General features: G+C 40.0%; 1 protein-coding gene and 1 pseudogene across 5 annotated transcripts in view; both read left to right on the top strand.

Moving 5' to 3' along the window:
- Positions 1-1,074: 1,074 nt before the first annotated feature.
- Positions 1,075-21,290, top strand: part of DENND2B (DENN domain containing 2B) — a 159,021-nt gene continuing 138,805 nt past the window's right edge. The window contains exon 1 of one of the 4 annotated variants that reach the window (XM_081949497.1): positions 1,075-1,170. The gene's annotated coding sequence lies outside the window, so the exon portion shown is untranslated. Of the gene's footprint in view, positions 1,223-1,500; positions 1,703-21,290 lie in introns of those variants that run through there. The other 3 variants (XM_081949495.1, XM_081949496.1, XM_081949498.1) reach the window with 3 other exon arrangements.
- Positions 15,282-20,172, top strand: LOC309390332 (cytokine-inducible SH2-containing protein-like; annotated as a pseudogene). Its single transcript, XR_014176857.1, has 3 exons — positions 15,282-15,369; positions 18,074-18,264; positions 19,410-20,172. The product of XR_014176857.1 is annotated as a cytokine-inducible SH2-containing protein-like (transcript).

A 21,290-nucleotide genomic window follows, 5' to 3' on the forward strand; every position in this document is an offset into this window, starting at 1 on the left:
TCTCAGCCTTAGGAACTCTTAAAAGAGTATGGACTTCAACTTCCAGAATTCTGGGAACTGAAGTCCACAAGCTTAAAGAGTTATTGAGGATGAAAATCATTGGTCTAGAGACTAATCATCCAAATATATGATGGTGATGGAAACTGTTGCGTCTGAAGATACTATTGAGCTGCTATTCCCAGAAATCCAAGCCATTATAAAGAGAAGAATCTAGTAACTTTTGGAGAGTCAGACATGCCCCACCCTGATTTATGACTTGCATGACTTCTGGTCAAGCTTTTATCACTTTCCATTTGTCTCCCTCCTGACATGCTTAAGAGATCTGGGAATCTCAAAGTTTCCATGATGCTGGAAAAAAAAAGTTTTTGAGTAGTCCTAATAAATATTGTCCTAAAATAGCTATATAAAATGTGTTCATCTCTGTGAATGGCCATCAAAGCCACTAGTAGGATAGCTGGCAGCTACATATCTTTATGTAGCAGTATTGTGCTGATGAGGATGCCTGCATGTTTTTTAAAAAAATATTGGGTAGGCTTTAGCTCTAAAGAAACAGAAAACATTTTTTTTGCTTTGTATTATTGTGCCCTTTGTCTCGACTATTTTAGAACATGGCCAAGACATACCATAGTATGGTTAGGGGTGGTTTTCATTTTTCTCCTTGTTCTTTGGCTCAGATCAGACATTGTGGTATGTAAACCACTTATTTTCAATTATGAGTGAATTCACTGTATCAGTCCGTTACCAAACCATGATTTCGTACAAGGCAAAATCCAGTAATCTGGCAATTCAATAATGGTTAAAAGTTGGTCGGAGTGGGGGTGGGTGCTCGGAAAATAGAATCGACAGAAACGAGATCGTGGGGAGTAGCACCCTCCTCCAACTGCGGATACTTTGAAGCAGAAAAGGAACCTTCAAAGTTGCCCCGAGACCCATCCCACGCAAACACTTCTGGTTTTCATTCATAAGACCTCCGCGCCTTTTTACAAAAAGTCAACCCCCCCCACCTTATCGGAACCAGATGCTGCTCGTCAGGGAATTAATTAAGAGTGGGGGTGGGATGGGGTCGCCCAAGACTTCTGCAGCTTTTTATAAAACCAGAAGGATGCAGCTTTCCTTCGAAGCGGACGGAAAGTTGCTTCTGTGTAGCAGTCGTGACCACTGCTGGAGGAGGTGAGCGCAAAGGAAAGGCGCTCGAACGCGACTCGGAGAAGGGGAGTGAGCGGTCCGTCCCACTTTGAGGGGGGGGGGGAGATTAAAGGGAGGGGGGAGAGGATGGTGGCGGCCTGGAGATGTCAATGGCTCCCTCCCCCCTGAGCAGCCCGGCCCGCGCCGTACTCCACAGCGTTGGCTGCAGCGGGCTGGTCTGGTCAGGCGGCCGCAGAAGCCAACTCACCCCAGAGCGCAGGTTTCTTTGTTGGCAGCTAGTGGAGGGGTGGCTGATTCCCATTAATCTCCCGCACTGGCCCCCGCCGTCTCCGTTTCCTGCCTTTGCATATTTCTCTGTCTCCTCGCTCCCTTCCCCCCTCTAGCTTCTCCACCAAAAGCGAGAGGCGGGAGAGACCGGAGCGCGGGGGGGGGGGGATCCGCATCTGGCCAGGGAAGCGGTTTTAAGGAGCGAGGGAGGCGTCGTCCAGCGAGCTGCTTCCGCAGCTTGGAACCCGCGTCTGCCTTTCCTCTCAGCCGCGGGGCAGGAGCCGCTTAGGTAAGGAAAGGTGCGTTTGCGCGCGCGCGCGTATGCGAGAGAGGGGTAGAAAGTGAGGAGAAGGGCGGGAAGATGAGATTTGGGGGGGGGGCGCCTGGCTGGGAGCCGGGAAGGACAATGGGGTTCTTAGGTGTATGGAGAGAATCGCCGGCGGAGTTTGAGAGAGTGAGGAGAGGGGAAAGGTTTCGGTCGTCTCTCGGTTGGACTCGTGGTCGCGCGGCGTCGTTGGGACGATGCCTGGCTTGGGTGTTTGGAGTTGCTGAAACGCTTTCCCGCTCATCTCTTTCCTTTGGGGGAGACGTTGATGCAACTTTGAGATACGACGGCAGGGACTGCATCTCTCTCGCTTTCTCTCCCCCCTTTCTCGCCGCCCTTTTCCAGCCAATGGACTTGCGGCGTCCCATCTCGGTGGATAGGTGGCGCTTCGACCTCGTAGCTTTGCCTGGTCGTTTCCTATGGCTGCAGAATTGTCGGTGGTTTTCGCACCGCGTCTCCCATGTTAACCGGACTGTGATTTCGTAAATTAACCCCGTTGCCCAAGTTCACTTGTATGTCATCCGTACATAGAGCGGGGGTATCTCTGCTTGCTCTGTAGTCTTGGACTATAGAGTAGCCTTCAAAAAGATTTCTGGCAAAGTCCTTAGAGAGACCATCACCTCTTCTTGTGGAAGAGATCTCCCAAATTTAACTCTATGTTCAGATATAGGAAGAATATTTCTTGCCCCCACCCCTACTTTTCTTTTCCAGGCTAAACACTCACTTTCTTCAACTTTGAAAGACTAGTCTGGGTGGAGGTCATTGCATCATCCTCCTCCTGTTCCCCCCCCCCCACCAGACTTTGGCTGAGGTTGTTGGAGAGACTAATATGATTACACCGATTACACTAATTTAACCTTTCTTCTGAAAGGATTGCACCACATATCTATGATCTGGTGGAGAAAGAAGGCATCTGGGTCTCAGAGAGAGGGAAAAACTTCCTGGTTCCATAATGTAATGAAAAAGCAGAATTCACTTAGTGATTGTGGAGGAAATTGGATGTCATGATTGGAGTATATGGATAGTATCCAAGTGTTTGCGGTATTTGCTCTTAAGGAGCAACATCATAAAAAAGCAACTATAATGGATAATTCTGTTTTCAGACTTTCATATTACTGAAGTATTTTGGATACTTTGTATATTGGAGCACAACTGAACAAGAATAGTAATATTTGGAGATAGTCTGTAGATGACATTAATAAGGAGTTCTTCCATATTGGATTCCCATTTTGATTTCCTTTAGTGAGTGGCAGAAAAGTGCAGCAGTGACTGTTCATTAGGATCCAAATCGATAAAGTACACATAGAGTGGTTGTAGAAGTTGTAATCAATTCTCTCCTTTCCCATTCTCAGGAGGTTAGCAGAGGTCCAGGGCCCAGATCTCCTTATTACTGAACTGCTATGTATCTGAAACTGCAGTTCTGCAGAGCTTTAGGACAGTCTTTTCTATTGGTGAAAACTCTCAGCCCAGTTCCAGGCTCGCCTTGGTAGATGTAGTGTCATTGGCTTTGAAGAATGATATCAGATTATCTTCACACTGGGTTTGAATTGGACGGAAGAAAACAAGGTGGTATGGAAGCATCCAAATCTGGCTGTGTTTTTCCTTCTGGTTCCAGAGGTGGTATTCAGCAGGTTCTGACCAATTCTGGAGAACTGGTAGCAGAAATTTTGAGTAGTTTGGAGGACTGGTAAATGCCACCTCTGACTGGCCCTGTCCCCATCCCTACCTAGTCCCAGCTGATCGGGAGGAAATGGGTATTTTGCAGTATCCTTCCCCTGGAGTGAGGAGGGAATGGAGATTTTACAGTATCCTTCCCCTGCCACGCTCACAGAACCAGTAGTAAAAAAATGTGAATCCCACCACTGCCCGGTTCCTAAAATTATTTAACTTTCTCCAGATATGTTAGATCATAAACCCTAGAATTGACAGGTTAGGAAAGGATCATTTTGGAGATTACAATAATCCAATAGTGGTGCTTGTCCTATCCCTGTAGAGCAACTTTTAGAATCGAAGACAGGAGACTAATGGTGTGATTTATAGACTGGAAAGAAGATTCTTCAGTTCCTTTTTGGAAGTCTTCAATATTAAACAATTTGTACTATTCATTTGTCTGTAAGGCATTGAGAAAAAGAATTGCTGGTTCTAATCTGAATTCTGTATTGCTAAGCAATTAAAAACCAGAATAGGACATGTGGATTACTAACAAATATAGATAGAGGAAGAAATCCAGGACCTTGTTTTAAAAAACATGTTTGCTGGAATGAACATATGGTTAAAATGTGCAAAAGGAATCATGGCTAGCTGAAAAATTAAAATTTTGATTTTTGTATTCAGGATGTAAGATGAAGGGAGGAGTAATACCAGGATAAAACATCAGATTTGATGGACTACAACTACATCAAAATATTCTGCCTATAGTAAAAATGAATGATGTGTGTCATAGTTAAACATTTCCTGAACATACCCAGTTGGAGAAACGTTTTTTTATTTTGTGCTTTTGATTCATTTCTGGATATTTGGAGACATTTTGGACTAAACTTCCATCTTCATTTCTATTTGCTGAATCAAAATATTGTGCAGCAAATGGCACTTTGGGGGACGGAGAGGTGCAACAGCTAATTTTTACCAGAAAATGAGTGTGATCAGATTGGAGACTCACTATTCATTTAAATAAACTTGCTGGAATATGTATAATTTGGCACTGCTGGTATATATCATTTTTTTGTGATTAGAGGAGCAATATTCATGAATCATGCAGTTGGATAATACATTTTTATAAGAAAGAAATCTAAATAACTTTGGTAGACATTGGAAATACCATGCATATTTGCAAATTTTAATTTCCTGCCGTCTATTCAAATTCCTTATTTTTCAGGGTAGAATAGATCAAAGGGGTGCTTGCCAAAGAGTCAGCAAGCATAAAATTATTCTGATTCTTTGGCATCATGTTATCTGAACTGATTTAGTCTGTGGACATTATGAGACCAGATTTAGATAGGAAAGCTAATCCCAAAGCAGTTGTTTACCTACTTTGCTTCACCCATCCCCACAGTGGGTGGCGAAGCCCTTTCTTGAAGGTTACGCATTTATATTTTTCATGGCAGATTGAATCAGTTCAAAAAAAAAATCTACTTATGCAGACTACCATTTGAAATCAGCCTCAGTATTTTCTAGGGTTTCCTATATCATCTTACCATTCATTCAGGTATTCTGATATAATATTTTCAATAGAAGAAAGGCTGATCTGTGAAAATTGGGAGCTCTGAAGGTCTTTCATAACCAATATAGAAAACTTAGTGAATGGGACATGCATTCCCTTCTACAGCCATCAGTAAGCCACCCTCATGTCCTCCAGATGTTTTGACTGGTACGTGCTGAACACCAAATGGCTGGAGATGGGAGTTATAATTCAAAATATCTGAAGTAGAGAAGGATCACCATCTACTAGAATTATCTGTAGCATGGCTATGTTTGTACTATACTGTAAAATAAGTAGATCAGCACTGAAGCCCACAAAACAAAGGGGATAGAAGAGAAGAGAGAATAGCAATAGCATAATAGAGAATAGAGACTAGAATAGTTGGAAGGGACCTTGAAGGTCTTCTAGTCCAACCCCTTGCTTAGGCAGGAAACCCTATATACCATTTCAGACAAAAGGTTATCCAACATCTTAAAAACTTCCAGTGTTGGAGCATTTATAACTTCTGGAGGCAAGTTGTTCCACTGATTATTTGTTCTGTCACGAAATTTCTCCTTAGTTCTATGTTGCTTCTCTCCTTGATTAGTTGCTTTTTGTCCTGCCCTTTGTATATGCTAATGTATTGTGTAGATGTCTTTTTGTAGTAATTGATATAATTTTTAATAAAAATGCACCTAAGCTAAGCCACCAAAGGTATTGGTTCCGTAGATGGGTACCACACTTGGACTGGACAAACTCAATTGCGGAGGTATTTAGACACTTGACTGACATTGAAGCTGTTGCTCGAAGCAAAGGACTCTCTGCCATAAATTAACTGCATAGTCACCAAAGTGTCAGACTGATTGGCTTTACTTTTTAAATTCTCTATGGCACCATCTCCCAGGGTTTGGATACAGAGTGTTCCTATAGCATTAATGGAAACCTGGTATTGTTTTTTTGGCAAGTGTATCTTTTAAAGGAAGTATATAACCCTTTATTACTCATTGCCATTGTGTAATTCACTGATGGTAATACACCATGGCAAGTCATTCTCTGCTGAGGAGCTAGGCCAAAAGCATGGAACTGAATGATTTTATACACTGTGTTGTTTTTAATTTGTGTTCTGTAAACATTAATAGCCTTCTGGGAAAAATCAACAGGGGGGGGGGCGGACTTTCTCATTTAATTACTGGTGAAACATGTTGCCATTAAAATACAGCTGAGTGGGATCTGCAGGATTGGAATGGTTGAAATGTAGCTCAGAAATGTAAGCTATTTTAAGACTTAGCTCCAGTTTATCCAATAGCTTGTTTGTTACAAAAAAAAACAACCCTCAATGTTAAGACTATGAGGTTCAAAAGATCATGTGAAGCAGAAGGACTTGCATAAGTTGTAATGTTTCTGCTGCTTTTACCCCAAAACTGTTACATTCTGGATAATGAAGAGATGGACAATTCCTATGATATATTCTGGCTGTATATTTCAGACTTTAATTATGGGGGAAACAGTAGGTCCCGTGACATTATAGAGCAGCGATGGCAAACCTTTTTTGGCTCGCGTGCCACGAGGGGGGGGAGCTCAGGGGGGTCGTGTGCGGGCCTGCTGCACCCATAATGCAATGCCCCCCAGTGCACATGTGTGCACAATGCGCTATCCCCCCCATTTTTACATGCTTTTTTCACCCTCCCCAGGCTCCAGAGGCTTTATAGGAGCCTGGAGAGGGCGAAAAGAGCCTCCCCCGCCCCCTGGAGGCCCTCCGGAGGCTTCAGGGACCATCCGGAGGCTTCCCTGAAGCCTTCGGAATGCTTAAAATGACCCTCAGAGCAAACCGGAAGTGACTTCCGGTTTGCTCGGAGGATCCTTTTGAGCACTCTGAAGGCTTCAGGGACCATCTGGATTGCCCCTGAAGCCTTCAGAACGCTTAAAACGAACCTCTGAGCAAACTGGAGGGTCGTTTTAAGCGCTCCAAAGGCGTCAGGAAAGCCTCCGGACGGTCCCTGAAGCCTTTGGAATGCTTAAAGCGACCCTCCGAGCAAACCGGAAGTCTGGTTTGCTCAGAGGGTTGTTTTAAGCGTTCTGAAGGCTTCAGGGAAGCCTCCGGATGGTCCCTGAAGCCTCCGGAGGGCCTCGGGGGGGGGGCGAGGCTCTTTTTGCCCTCCCCGGGCTCCTATAAAGCCTCTGGAGCCTGGGGAGGGCAAAAATGGCTTTTAAAAAGGTGAACTCAGCTGGCCAGCGCGCGCATGCGCACTGGCCAGCTGACAGGGCAATGCCTCGCGTGCCCCGACAAATGGCTCCGCGTGCCACCTGTGGCACACGTGCCATAGGTTCGCCATCACTGTTATAGAGATAGTGATGCTGATTTCACACTAAGCTCTATTCTTTTCCATCCCTAGGTGTAGTCCTCATTTACAGAAGGATCCCTTTAACAGTTCAATCTTTCCTAATTGTGAGATAGGTTACAAGTATCTTATCTATGAACAATTAAAATGATCACATATGTGTTTGTTGGGACTTTCTGGGACAGCTTGAAATTTTTTGATGTTTTCTGAGCTCAATCAATGATGCTATTAAAGTCTGTTTCTCCCATCCTGTCCCCACCCCCACCCCAAATAGCTACTTCTATAACCAATAGTGTCCTCGGTGTTTGAAATGCTCTGGTATTTATTTTGTCCTTGTTTTGAATCCAGATGTCAAACTTGTGTCTATTAATTCTTTTGTACAAAGTTTGCCTCATTTGTCCCATGCAGTATCCAGAGGAACATTGTTGGCAGATGATGGCCTGTGTGCTTCTTGGTGCTCTCTAAGCTTGGTTGCTTTCTTGCAAATGTTTCATGATGGTACCTCTCACACTAGAGAAATACCATATGAGGGCATCTTTAATTTTATGTGTCTGTCGTTGGAGTCTGTCATGGTCCAGATTGTGTAGATTGGGGTGGGTGGGCAAAGTAGACTTCTGGGTTTGTTGCAGGGTCTGATTCCCATGTTAGCATCACTGTGCTAGTGTTTCTTATTCTTTGTGAAAGTTTGGTGATTGTATGTAGATATGAACATGCCACCCAACACCTGAGAAGGTACAGTGCCATTGTTCAGTCTGGGCTGTAACATATTAATAATTGTAACTTATTAATAATGTAGTTCAGTGGATTAAGTTGTAGGTGATTGGTAATGTTTTTTTTTTTAGCTGTTTGATTTCTAGGCAAGCCTTACGAAAATACGATCTGGCTCTGTTGATTTGTCTGTTGATCTTACTGGTTGGGCAGTTCCTGAATACCAGGTTGAATTGTTGAATACCAGGCAGACAAGAAACAATGGATGGAAAATAATTAAGGAGAGAAGCAAGCGGGGACTTAAGTAGAAACTTCCTAACAATAAGGACAATTAACCATCAGAAGAGCTTGCCTTCAGAAGTTGTGGGTGCTTTATCACTGAAGGTTTTTAAGAATAGATTGGGCAGTCACTTGTCTGAAATGGTATTGGGTCTCTTGCTTGAGCAGGGGGGTTGGACTAGGAGACACTCAAGGATCCCTTCCAGCTCTATTCTGACTGATTGATTGAATCAGTTGAGAATGGGTCAGAACAAATGAAGTGTAGCATAGAACTCGCTATAGATGACAATGGGTAGTGTGCTTTGGATGGAAGCATGTAGATATACTGACAATGGCATCAATGGCTCTCTCGGAAAGAGTCCATAATATGCCAAAATCTATAAGGCTGACCTACAATATTTTCTCAACTGTCATACCTGGAAACCTTCCTCCATTCACTGATGATTTTTGCTTTCCCACAGTGGTGACACAATACTGGGACTCAGTTGGGGTTCTGATATCCACCTAAGATTTGAAGTCTTTTATGTCTGCTATTAAAAACAAAAACATAAAAATAATTCTACCTCTGAGTAATGTTTTAGCATCATGTTAAATCCCCCCATTAAGTTTCATACCAAAAATACTGTAATGAATAGGAAGTTACAGTTCGGCGTGGGAGGAAATCCTTATTGAGCTGTCTGACCCTCCATTTTTAGAACGTTATGGAATAATTCTTTTTTTTAAAAAAAAATAAAAGCTCCCTAGCTTTAGGGAACTAGAGAACACATTTGCATCTCTTACTACAATTATAATTCCTAGGATTTTAGGGACAGAAAATCAAAAGGTCCTCTATGGTTCCGAAGAGAAGTAGAATTCTCCTTTGTCTCCCTTTCTTTACTTGGTGGTTGCATGTGGGCTGGCAGGGTGATGATGGAAAAGTCTAGGGAACCAAATGCAAATATTTGCATTCTGTTCTTAGCTTCAGTCATTCAGCTTGTAAACACACTGGGTTGTTAGTAAATGTCTTGCCAAGGTCTGTGGCAGTTTTGTTTCAAGAGTCTAGCTGGGGCCTTGGGAGGAATGGTTGAATATCTTGCCACTTTCTTGGCTACCTAAAAGCATGAATATGAACTTTGATAGAAATAAAATTGTGCTCAAGGGTAGAATGAGGACAGAAAGAAGGATCAACTGAAGACATTAGGCTAGAACAGACAAAACAGTGTTTTTAGGAGTATTAAGTTGCATACACTTGCTTGTGTCCTTGCAGAGACCTTAGCTCTGAGAATGAAACTGTACTCCTCCACCCCCACCCCCAGTGTGGGTAGTTCGTGATGTATATTAGCTAGTACAGTATTGAATTTGAAGGAAAAAAAAGCAGGTGTGAATGCAGACTAGAAAATACATGACTTGTCATCTCTTTTCTTTGGGGTGGCTGCCATTTTGTTTTGTCTAGCAAGCATTACTTCCTTGCCATTCACAGGGAACTGCCATTCCATTACAGTAGACAGTGAATTCACTTCTACAGAAGTAGAAGTACCATTTCTTAAAAGTGTGAAATTAGTATTTTAAAGTTTAAAGCATCGGTTTTATTCATAAAATCCTTCATAACCCTCCCCACAACATAAACAAGATCGGAAGATGAAGCCAGATGGTTGTTGGTGGAAGCTGATTAAATAGTGATCTAGTCTGAGTAAGATCTTGGGTACTGCAATCAGGACACAATTCTATTGTGTAGGACGGGAATATCTGCTGCATGTGACCCTGGACAGCTAGTAATGCAATCCCACAAGACTATAAATGTAACATTATAATGTGATTTATATACGCTAACTATATTATATATTTTATATGTGGCCCAAGACAATTCTTCTTCACTTAAAGCATCCCAGGCAAGCCAAAAGTTTAGACACCCATGGTGTAGGAATCTTTTAGTCTAACCACAGCTAGTTTCTTGTTTCCAACCATATACCTCTGCAGCCCTTTTTGCTCTTGTTCTCAGAGGCTAGAAAGGCCTATAATTTGGGGGAGCGGAAGGAGTATGAAAAACCTTTTACCTGTCTTGGTGCTGGGAAACTCAATTGTAAAACAATAGCAGCACTGGAAGCTGCTTTTGTTCTCAGTTCTGTCTGAAAGGAGCAAAATCTTTTACCTAGAAACTCTAAGGCTGTATCCCAAGAGCTGCACCCAGTCTCAAGGATACATACTCAGAAATAATCCTCTCTATGATCAATAGATGAGCATGCCGGCACTGCAGCTGAAGAAAACATGACAAGTCTTAAGCATTTAATTCTTTTAACCCAATGAAACTTGTTTTAGCCTGAAGCTGCATAAATGGGCTGTAAGCAACTTAAAACCAGTCCTTGCACTTATGACCATCATAGCATCTCCGCGTTACATGATTGTATTCAGGCCCTTGGCAAACAGAATGTATTTGTGCTAATTGCAGCAATCCGTGGTCATATAATTGCCATTTGTGACCTTCCCAGCCGGTTTCAACAAGCAGAATCAATGAGGGAAGCCAGAGTTACTTAATGGCTGCATGAGTTGCTTAACACTACAATTATGGATGTATGGTGAGGACTACCTATAATGCTATCTGATTGGAAAAATCCTGAGCAAGATTTTTAAAAAAAAAACCCAACTCCAAAAATACACAGTTAATATGGCATGTTACCTCTATAATAATAATAATAATAATAATAATAATAATAATAATAATAATAACAACAACAATAATAATAATAATAATAATAATAATAATAATAATAATAATAATAATAATAATAATTTTATTATTATTAAGTTTATTATTGTTGTTATTAATACAATTCTGTTGATGTAATAATAATAATAATAATAATAATAATAATAATAATAATAATAATAATAAACATTCTAGTAATATTATGGCTGAATTCACACAGTATGCTAATTGATGCTTTACTTTACTATAGTTTACTGAATAAAGTGCAGTTGGTTGGATTCACACAACATTCTATGTCATAAACCAAAGGTTAGAAGCAAGGGTGGTACTTACTTACCTTTCCTACCAGATTGCAAATGTGAGCATGTCCGTGCATGTGCTGGATTTGCTCGCATGTGCCACTTCCATGCATGTGCTAAGCCTTCTGCACATGCACTTTTTGCTAAAAGGCCTAAATGGGGTTCCGTAGAGCCGGGTTGGGTGGGCGGGGCCACCCATGATTTCCGCTAGCGGTTCAGGTGAACCGCTCCGAACAGGTAGAATACCACCCCTGGTTAGAAGCTAAAATGCTTATCTTCACACAGCAGGATAAACCGCAGCAAGAACATCGTATTATGATTTCACATGTTGAATGGAAACGGCCAAGGGATATTAGGGTTGTTTTATTATTATCTGCTTTTCCAGATTTTCAAAGTTAGAAGTTAGAGCTATAATTCTATATTTTGCTGTTCTAAATCCATCTTGATAATTGTGAGATTGCCAGATTGGAAACTAAGCATTAAATATTGGTGTTTCTGGAGAGATGAAAGGCATTAAGCCAGGAGGATTTGCCAGGAAGTTTTCACAAGGAGCGCTGACCTCCAAAAACAGAAGGAATGGGGAAGAAAGCAACAATGAAGAAAAGTGAAATTAGGATACAACAAAATAAAACAACATAAGTTGTGGTATAGAAGGAAACAATATTGCAGTTTGTTGAAGGGGAAAAGAAAAAACTTCATATTTGAGAGAAATTTCCTGTGAAACGTCTTGTAAGAATAATCTCCTATGCCTTATCTAATTTTCTTGCCTCTTTGCCACTATGTTTTTCTATTAAGTTTTCCATTCTTTTGTTAACAAGGAGAGCAGCAGAGTGCCTAGCAATCTCTTTGCATATGTGGAAAGAATAATGTTGCAGTGGGACATCATAAAAGAATTTGCCACTGGGAAGTTAGGAAATGCTGGGAATGCCATTGTCTGCGTTTCCAGGGTGGCTTTGCGTTTTCTGTGATCAAATGCTTCTCATCCTTAAATTAACTGCTTCCTGCAATGATTTCTTAGGTTATGTTCTATGAATGACTCAGTGAGTAGACTTCATTCAAACCAGAAGAACGTACTATCAGTACTGATGTATACATTTCAACTACTCATCCTGAGTTCAAACTCTTTTTTTGATTGAGAAAAAATTAAGTGACTTTCCCCCTCTTATTACTATAATAAGAAAGAAATTGAGTCAGCAGATGTCCTGATTCTGATTATCTGATTAGTTCAAAGTGTGAAATTGATCATTTCTAGGAGAAATCGATAGGACCTATATCCAATCCTTAATTCTGTTTATTGGGATGCAAGTTAAGCTTTTGTCCAGAGTTGCAGGCATGTTGAATTCTTTTTACATTCCTGAGGTTCTGTACTTAAAACAACAACAGGCACACTTAATACTAAGAAGATACTAAGACATTTCCTGTTCAAAATGTCAGATGCAGGAGTTGTGCAATGTGAAGGATGGGAAAGGGGGTGGAGATAACATTGTTCTCAATAGATTATGTCTTGTCTGTTGTATGGCCAGAACATCATGACTTGAGTGGGTGTACACATGAAGATATTAAATCCCTAAAGTGCCATCATTCTGTTGCAATTCTCCCTGTAGCTCATTGTGGAAGAGCAAAGACTAGAAAGAGAAAAGACCAGACATCCTCTGAATGGAAGTATCTGAGATCCATTAGGAATGATAAAACAAGTAAGGAATGCTGAACGGCAAGTAGGTAAAAGTTAGACGAATAGAGTTAAGTGGAGCATCTTGGTGGAGCTCATGGTTGGATCAGAGTGAAAACACGTCACACTACAACCATTTGTTGAGAATCTATTAGGCAGTTAGATATGATCCTATTTTTTTCCCGTATTGTGTGTGTTCCAGAAAAAGGAAATACATCTATTTCAGTTTTAGATTCTAGCAGCGCATAATGCTTCTGCCAAATATGGGAATATTGTATGCAAAAACCCAGGATCTTTTAGTGATTTATGGTGACAGCTGAGCTCCATGCTATGTGGAAGGTGCAGTTTTTCTCTAATTGGAGATCAAAATACTGTATAAGAAGCAATGTGCAAATATTGGCTTGAGAGGCAAAAGAATAGAAGCTGATTCTTTGGGGAAGCCTAATTCTGGATGTTTCTCTGGTTTGCAATGCTTTGACATTATTTTTTAATCACTGCAGAGTGAATGTCCTGCAACAGACATGGAATTCTCCCTGCATCTTGTAGGATGCAAAAACTGACAACCAGTTATAATTATAATAGGTACTTTTCTGGTATATGGGCATGAACCAGTATGTTAATCTTGGTATATTGTGCAAACTACACAATATTGAAAACTAAGTGATTTTTTATACATGTTGTGGTATCTTAAAAATCTGTTTTAGTATTCATTTTTCATTTGAGTTGTGAAGTTCTGGAAAAGCAGGCTCTTCCTAGGTTTCAAAAAGAGAAGACAGAAAAATAGGATGATGGAAAGAATAGAAAGGAAAGGGGAAAGAGGAGAGAGAAAATGGGTGAAAGAAACTCTCTAGTTGTGTTTGGTCTCTCTCTCTCTATGTATTTATATTTATATATTTTTTATACTTTGAGGCATTGAAACATAAGGCCCACCCCAGCACCTGTGTCCACTCTGTAGACTTTTATATATTGAGTACTTTCTGTAGTTAGGAATTCTGTTTTTTCTCAGGGTTTCCCATCTTATTGAGGTCTGTAAGTACAGTATATCAGCCAAATGACTTGAAACTCCCTCCAGACATTAGCACTCAATGGGAAAGGCTGGGGAGACTAGGGATGTATGTGGATATCGGAGGTGAAATTTCCGCTGTGAGTACTGAGCCTTAGCATACTTTCAGTATTTGCATGTGCACACCCAGAGAACTAAAGGTGCCAAGGTGTATGTGTGAATGAGGAACTGGTTGGCTATATGACATTATATGTTTGGGGAAGATATATGGGTGTCTGTAAATAGATTATATTGTGCATTGAGCCCTGGTGGCATAGTGGTCAGAATGTAGTATTGCAGACTAACTCTGCCTACAGCTTGGAGTTGGATCCTGTTGGGGATCGAGGTTAATTCAGCCTTCCATCCTTCCGAGGTCAGTAAAATGAAGAGGCAACATACTGGCTTTGTAAACTGCCCAGAGAGTGCTGTAAAGCACCATGGGGTGGTATATAAGTATAGAAGTGCTATTGCTATATTAACTCCATCCACTTTTAGATTTGGTATTTTAGATTTAAGATTTGAACTAACTCACATGCTATGCATTCCACAGAGCTAACTAGCTGCAGAATTAAGTCCCATTACGGTTAATAGAATTCCGTCTTTGGTAAGACCTATAAAACTGTAATTTTAGATTTACTTTCTTAAGAGTAGATCTGTTAAAATCAGTTAGATGAGTAAATTTTACTTGATTTTCATGTGTTCTGGAAAAAGTCCCGATCCTTCAAAATTTTTCAGTAAAGATTTTAAATGTTTGAAATGTGATGCCAACATATCCTTTATTCTGCCTATATGGTGTGAATAAGGCATAGGTTGAGAGGTTAATTTTTTCCCCTCAATTTCCCAAGTTGTATGTGTTATCATGTTTTAGTAAGTTAAGAAATCTGTATGCCTGCAGAGTTGCTTTTGTATTCCATAACAATATGAAAGGCATTGTAGGCAAAATATCTTGCCTCCACATGTCTCAAGAGACTAAATAATTTTAAGTTGGGTTTATCATGATTAACAGCATTCTGTGCATTTAGTCATGCTGGCCACATGACCACAGAGACATCTTCAGACAGCACTGGCTCTTCAGCTTTGAAATGGAGATGAGCACCACCTCCTAGAGTCAGGAATGACTAGTACATATGTGCGAGGGGAACCTTTATCTTTACCTTATCATGATTGCACAGCATACTTTTACATTGACTTTGGATGTTTAAAGCCTCAATAATATCAGGATATTAAATGTACAAAACTCCTTTCCTTAGTGTTACGCTACTGAAGTACTCTTCTATTGCATGTATTTTAGATTGCCTATCTAATCAGCAACTGAGCATCTTCTCTATGATTTTTGCTTGTGCCATCTTTTATAAGAGAGGGCTACACTTTTCCTGTTTATGGCATGCCAGAATCTGCACATCAAAAAATAAGACAAGATTAGAATCTTTAAAAGTAAGGAGAATCAACATGAAACTAACTGAAACTTTAATTTTACTTATTTAATTTAATTTAATTACTGTTAATAAGATTGCTCCTATGTATTTAAAAATTTTACCTGTTGCATTGACTATTACACTATAGACTGTTTGGGGCTACTACTACGACTAGAGGGCACAAGTTGTATCACCCAGATGTATTTTTTTTAAATTATAGTGTGTATATTTTAAATAAGAAGCATCCAAAGTTATTGTTTCTGTCACATAACTTTCTGTTCTCCCTGTACCTGTAAATTACAAAAATATTTTGAAATCCAACTTTTATCAGTAGTTCCTAGTTAATTAGATAACTTCTACAGTGATTTCCTGCTTGCTGAACTTCAGTTATTTTGCACCAAGATTCTGCAGGGAACCCATAGTGGAAAATGAGACATATATATAGGCTTATTTGCTTTTTATGTGTTTTATCTTTCTCTTTTCTTTCTAATTGTTTTATCTTGTGGCTAGAGGGGATAATAATATTGAATGGAATCATTTTGAAATAATTTGCCCCTTTTTATAAATTGTTTTAGTAATTCCAGTTTATCTAAAACAGCAACCAAGCCTTATCAAGCAACATTTTTTCTACTGCTCAATATGAGCCATATCCAAGGTCACCCTCCTTGTAGGAAAACAGAAGGCAAGACAGAAAAACTCAAGAATAGCAGAATGTCATGATAATATTACCAAATCTGATTGTTCCCCCACGTCTCCCTCTCTCTCTTGTTTTTAACGTCCCAATTTCCCACGGTCAGTTTTTTTTTTCATCTTGCCCTTGATTCCAACCAGAGGATAGAAACAGAAATATTAGGAAGATCTTTTTCATTTAGCAAAGCAAGTTAATGATTAGGCTCACCTTTAAGGTGTTCAGAGGTGTTTTTTTTTTTCAGGGGGAAGAAAGAGATAAGGTTAAAATAGAACATGGGTATCATTTTTTAATCTTGGAGTGTGTCAGAATGAGGGTTCTGATATGACAAATAATTAGGATGAGGTATTTCACGGATAATACTGCCAGCACATTGCAAATGTGTTATTTTCTTCTCTTATGTCATTTGGGTGCCTGTGCTAGTAACAGGGAAAGCTTTCCCCCAAACAGCTGAGTTGAATTTCTTGCCAATAGGGAGGACCACCTGGATTCTTATTGGGTGAAAGCCCAAGTTGGCCCACCTCCCAGCTTCCTGCTAGAGTGCAAAACACGGGTTTGCTATGGAACCCAAATTTACTGTTCTTGGTAGATCTGCACCAGCCTGCTGCATAGGAAAGGGGTCTAAAGAATGGTAACATAAATGCTAAGAAGGATCTTTGGGTTTCCTCCCCTTGAAGATAAGAAGGGGGAAGAATGCCGGTTAACGGATGGTGTCCTTACAGACTCCCAATTTCTGCTGGGGTTGGAAGACCCCCAGGCAGTATTATCTGGGTTTTGTATTGCAACTGAAAAGATTTGTGGTAGAAAATGTCATCATCTGGAAGTGCCTTAAATGTAATTTGCCTTTGCAGCGGAACTTATATAGAAAACTAATCAACTACAAATTGGCAATGTTGCTATTTCCTCAACTGCTCTCTTTCTTGCTGAATGCAGTCTTAGTCTCTGAGTTAGTTTACAAAAGCGTTTCCCTCTATTTTCTCAGACAATCCTTGAAGTGGTTAGCAGTTTGATGGGAAAAAACAGGCTGAGATATTCTGAATGTGCTTGTGTTCTGTGTCTAGGCATTGTTAGGCCAAAGTAGACAAGACCGTACCCTGTTCCATTCAGTTAATAAATCAGTAAAACTTTACAGATAGTTCTTGAGTTATGACCTCATTGAACCCAGTTTTTTGTTGCTAAGCAAGACATTTGTAAAGTAAATTTTGCCCCATTTTACAACCTTTCTTGTCACAATTGTTAAGTGAATCACTGCAGTTTTTAAATTAATAGCACGGCTGTTAAGTGAATCTGGATTCTCCATTGACTTCGCTTATCAGAAGTTTGCAAAATGTGATCCCATGACCCTAGGACACCACAACTGTCAATATGTAAGTGAAAAATGTTCATTAAGTGACTTTTCAGTGCCATTGTAATTTTTAATGGTCACTAAACAAACTGTTGTAAGTGAAAGTCTTACCTGTATTTATTAAATGTATCTGTCACCCATCTTGCAGCTCAAGGCAAGTATATAATATAAACATTATATAATATTGAAGGTAGCATTTGACCAACAATGCTAGCAGATAACTGGTGTTTTTGTTCTCTGTGAGTCAATACATTTTTAAAAAAACTCTCCTTGTTGGTGTTTATCATTGCAGCTTGTGGCAAAAAAATGAAATCCATATGTGATATATGAATGAAGAAGTATTTCCTGTTATCTTTCCCAAGTTGGCCACTGCTCTTCACTAAATGGGTGTATGTTATGAATGTAACAAAAAAAAATCTCTTTTCAGTTTCTCCATAGTGTACAACATTTTAAGCACGTTTCAGAGTTCAGTGGAGCTTACTCCAAAATAAATGGATATGGGATAACAGACTTCAAGTGTAAATGTGTCCACACTCTGGGAATAATTCCCATTGAATTTGGTGAGGCTCCCTCTTCTAGTGTACATGTGTCTATACAGTTCTGATATGAGGCAGGAACTGCAAATGATCTGCTTTGAAATGCATTGGCATAGCAAACTATTTGTCTGATAAGGCAATAACATCAGAGAAGAAAGTCTTCTGTTTGTATTTCAGCCAAACGTACGCACACTTCATCACTTGCCACTAAACCTTTGGGCTAACCTACAGGAAATGGAAAAATGCAATCAGCAAATTTGAATAATTCAACTTTGGCACTTGATCAAATATTCTGGTAAAAGAAGACCAGATCAGTCAAAATGCTGATTGCATCTACCACGTCTGGTAAATTATAATTATCACTTACCAAGGAAGCTGTCAAATTGGTAGGAATGCAGATAGTGTTAAATTTACAGGAGTATCAGACTGTAACTGCATGCTGTTGCTTTATGGCCTGTGTATTTGGAGTGTTGTTTTTTGGGACAGGGAGTTTTTTATTTACAAAACAGCATTTCTGAGAGTGATTGTGCAGCAAGAATGATACACACACACACACAAACTCACACACACACACTTCCTAACAATCCAAAGAATGAAAGAAACAAGAAAAGATGGAAGGAAGAAGGGAGGAAATAGCTGAATCTCAGGGAAAATGGTCCAAATGAAAATTGGTGATAGATTAGCTTTAACATAGGAATAAAGGAAGTTTTGGATATTTAAAAAAAACCTATTTTGGGAGTGAAAAGTGTGTGTACAAATAAAACCTCTTATCCTGCCTTGGCTTTACCTTCCACTTTTCTCCTACCTCAATTGTTCTTGAACTTCAGTCCCTTCCAAATTAGTATGGAAAACTGGGAAAAAATGAAAAGGTAATTGTGACGAGTTTCTCTGAATCAGGGCTCATTGTAGCACATTCTTCTGCTTGGGTACTGTAATATCAGGAACTGGAAACATATAACATATACTTAGTGAAGGAAAAAAAACGTATATACAGATGGCCCTCGATTTACAACAATTCACTTAGTGACTGTTCAAAATTACAATGGCACTGAAAAAAGTGACTTATGACCATTTTTCACACGACCATTGCCGCATTCCCATGGTCATGTGATCAAAATTCAGGCGCTTGGCAACTGCTTGTGTTTACGACAGTTGCAGTGTCCCGAACTTCCCAAAAGGGGATCACATGACGAGCAAAGTCAATGGGGAATCCAGATTCACGTAACAACCACATTACTAACTTAACAACTGCAGTGTTTCACGTAACAAATGTGCAAAGAAAAGATAACAAAATGGGGCAGAATTCGCTTAACAAATGAATGGAAACTTTGGACTCAATTGTGGTTGTAAGTTGAGGACTACTTGTATTGCACAATGTCATGCATAATAAATTCCCTGAGCTGAAATGCCAGCCCAATAAGTACAATAATTGTATCTGACAGAATAAAGCTACACAGTGACAGTGGATAATAGATCGTATCCTTTGGTAGCAGAGGCAAAGATCCCAAGGCTGAAGACTTTGCAGTGAACATGTGGGAGTAGGTCACGCAGCCTCCCTTGCTGATGCCCAGGCTTGAAAGCAATTCACCTCAAACACAAGACCCAGAGAAGGATCTGCTGTGTATTGCCAGAACGTTCATATTTCTGCAAGAATCCGGCTGGTATTGGGGGTTTATGACAATTGGTGAAGTCAAGCAGCTGCTCCAGAGGATGCCAGAGGAGACTTTTCTGGTATGGGACAGTGCTCATCTCAGCTACCTGTTCACACTATTAGTAAAGACCATTTGAGGCCCTACCAATAGAGGCATTGAGGACATTGATAGCAAGTTCTGGTTAGACACCAATTCCTTCTTCAAACCTTGGGTTTTGGTCTTTCCAGATGTGGTTAATTTGATTCAGCATTATGTTCTTTCTTGTACTATGGAGATTGGGAATGATGCTCCTTACCTTTGCCTTCCCCACCCAAGGAGATAACAGTATATCATCCAGCCACTGCGCCACAAGTACATTTCTCCCAGCCTGTAGCACCTTTGCCGACTACAAATCAATTGATGCACTGGAAGACAAATCAATTGCCTCTGCCAAAGAGAATGAAGGACTGTTTAAAACTACCTTTTTCAACTTTAAAGCACACTGTCAGTGTGCCTGGGTCAAGCAACAGAAGTAACACTGAAAATATTGGATTTAATTCTGGCAGTGGAATGGTTTTGACCCACTGATGGAGTTGTATTCTTAAGCGGGCACATTGAATAAATTGCCAACAGAAGAGATTGTTTTTCCCATCATCGTCTCCCTTATTTTTCTCAGTTATCTAATTTCATTTTTATGCCATGGAGGAAGCAATATGCACAAGCACAAAATTCAAGGCCAAATGCTCAAGGCATCTCTTTTCTTTCTCTGATTAGCTTTGCAAAACTACTCTCGGCGTGTGCAGACTATTGAACTGTGAAATCACAATTGCATCAGGAACATTCAAGCCTCAGAACTGTATTATTTATTTCCATGGTAGTTACTCTCTCCCCTCCCCCGCTACTTTTGAGTACATATAGAGTACCCTTCTTTTCCTTTTACAATAAGATTATTTAAAGATGGGCATAGCTATGTGACTTGCTATAGTTCATTACGGACTTGAATGAAGTCTTCTGGCCATTGGCTACTCTATCATTTGCCTTGATGTATTCATAGTCAAAATATAAATATGTTGGATGCATATTAAAGTATTGGTTCCAGTTACAATCAACATAAAGACTTTAATTCCTGTTAGGTTAACAAAGAGATTACTTATTCTTTCCAAGTTTATTGAACTTGGATCAGAAAGCCCTCTTTTTTTCTCCCTGCCTCTTCGAAGAGGATATTCCTACTTTGAATTAATTCGATCCAAATGATTTGTTGTTAAATTCGCCAATGAAGACTTCTACATATCTGTACTCTGTAGCAGTGTCCTTGGAGAAATGGTCACATTCTGAGCATTTCCATAGCGTATGTTTATATTTGTTTGGGAGAGAAAACTTGGGAAACAGGCTATTTTTCTCCTATTACCGCATTGGAGTCAACCCATTAACTGAATGTTAACTCACATTAGTGCTGTACCAGCACAAAGAAGCTTCAGGAAGAACACAATACCGGCACATTCTTTATCACTATTTCTGCTTGTGAGTACTTGCCTACGTTGATTCTGATACTTGTCAAATAGGGTAGAGAGGATAGCAGGAATTAAGTGTCACTCCAACTTCCATCTTTCCCAATTGCTCTAATGCACCTTATATTTATTGAATAGGAAGCTAAAATAATACAGCACTGGCTGTACAAGAGTAAGAAATAATTCTTGGCATTAATTCTGCCTTCCCTTGTCTTATGTCAACAGTAGCCGT

Source organism: Natrix helvetica (assembly GCF_964273705.1).
Source record: "Natrix helvetica genome assembly, chromosome: 1".
Classification (NCBI taxonomy): domain Eukaryota; kingdom Metazoa; phylum Chordata; class Lepidosauria; order Squamata; family Natricidae; genus Natrix; species Natrix helvetica.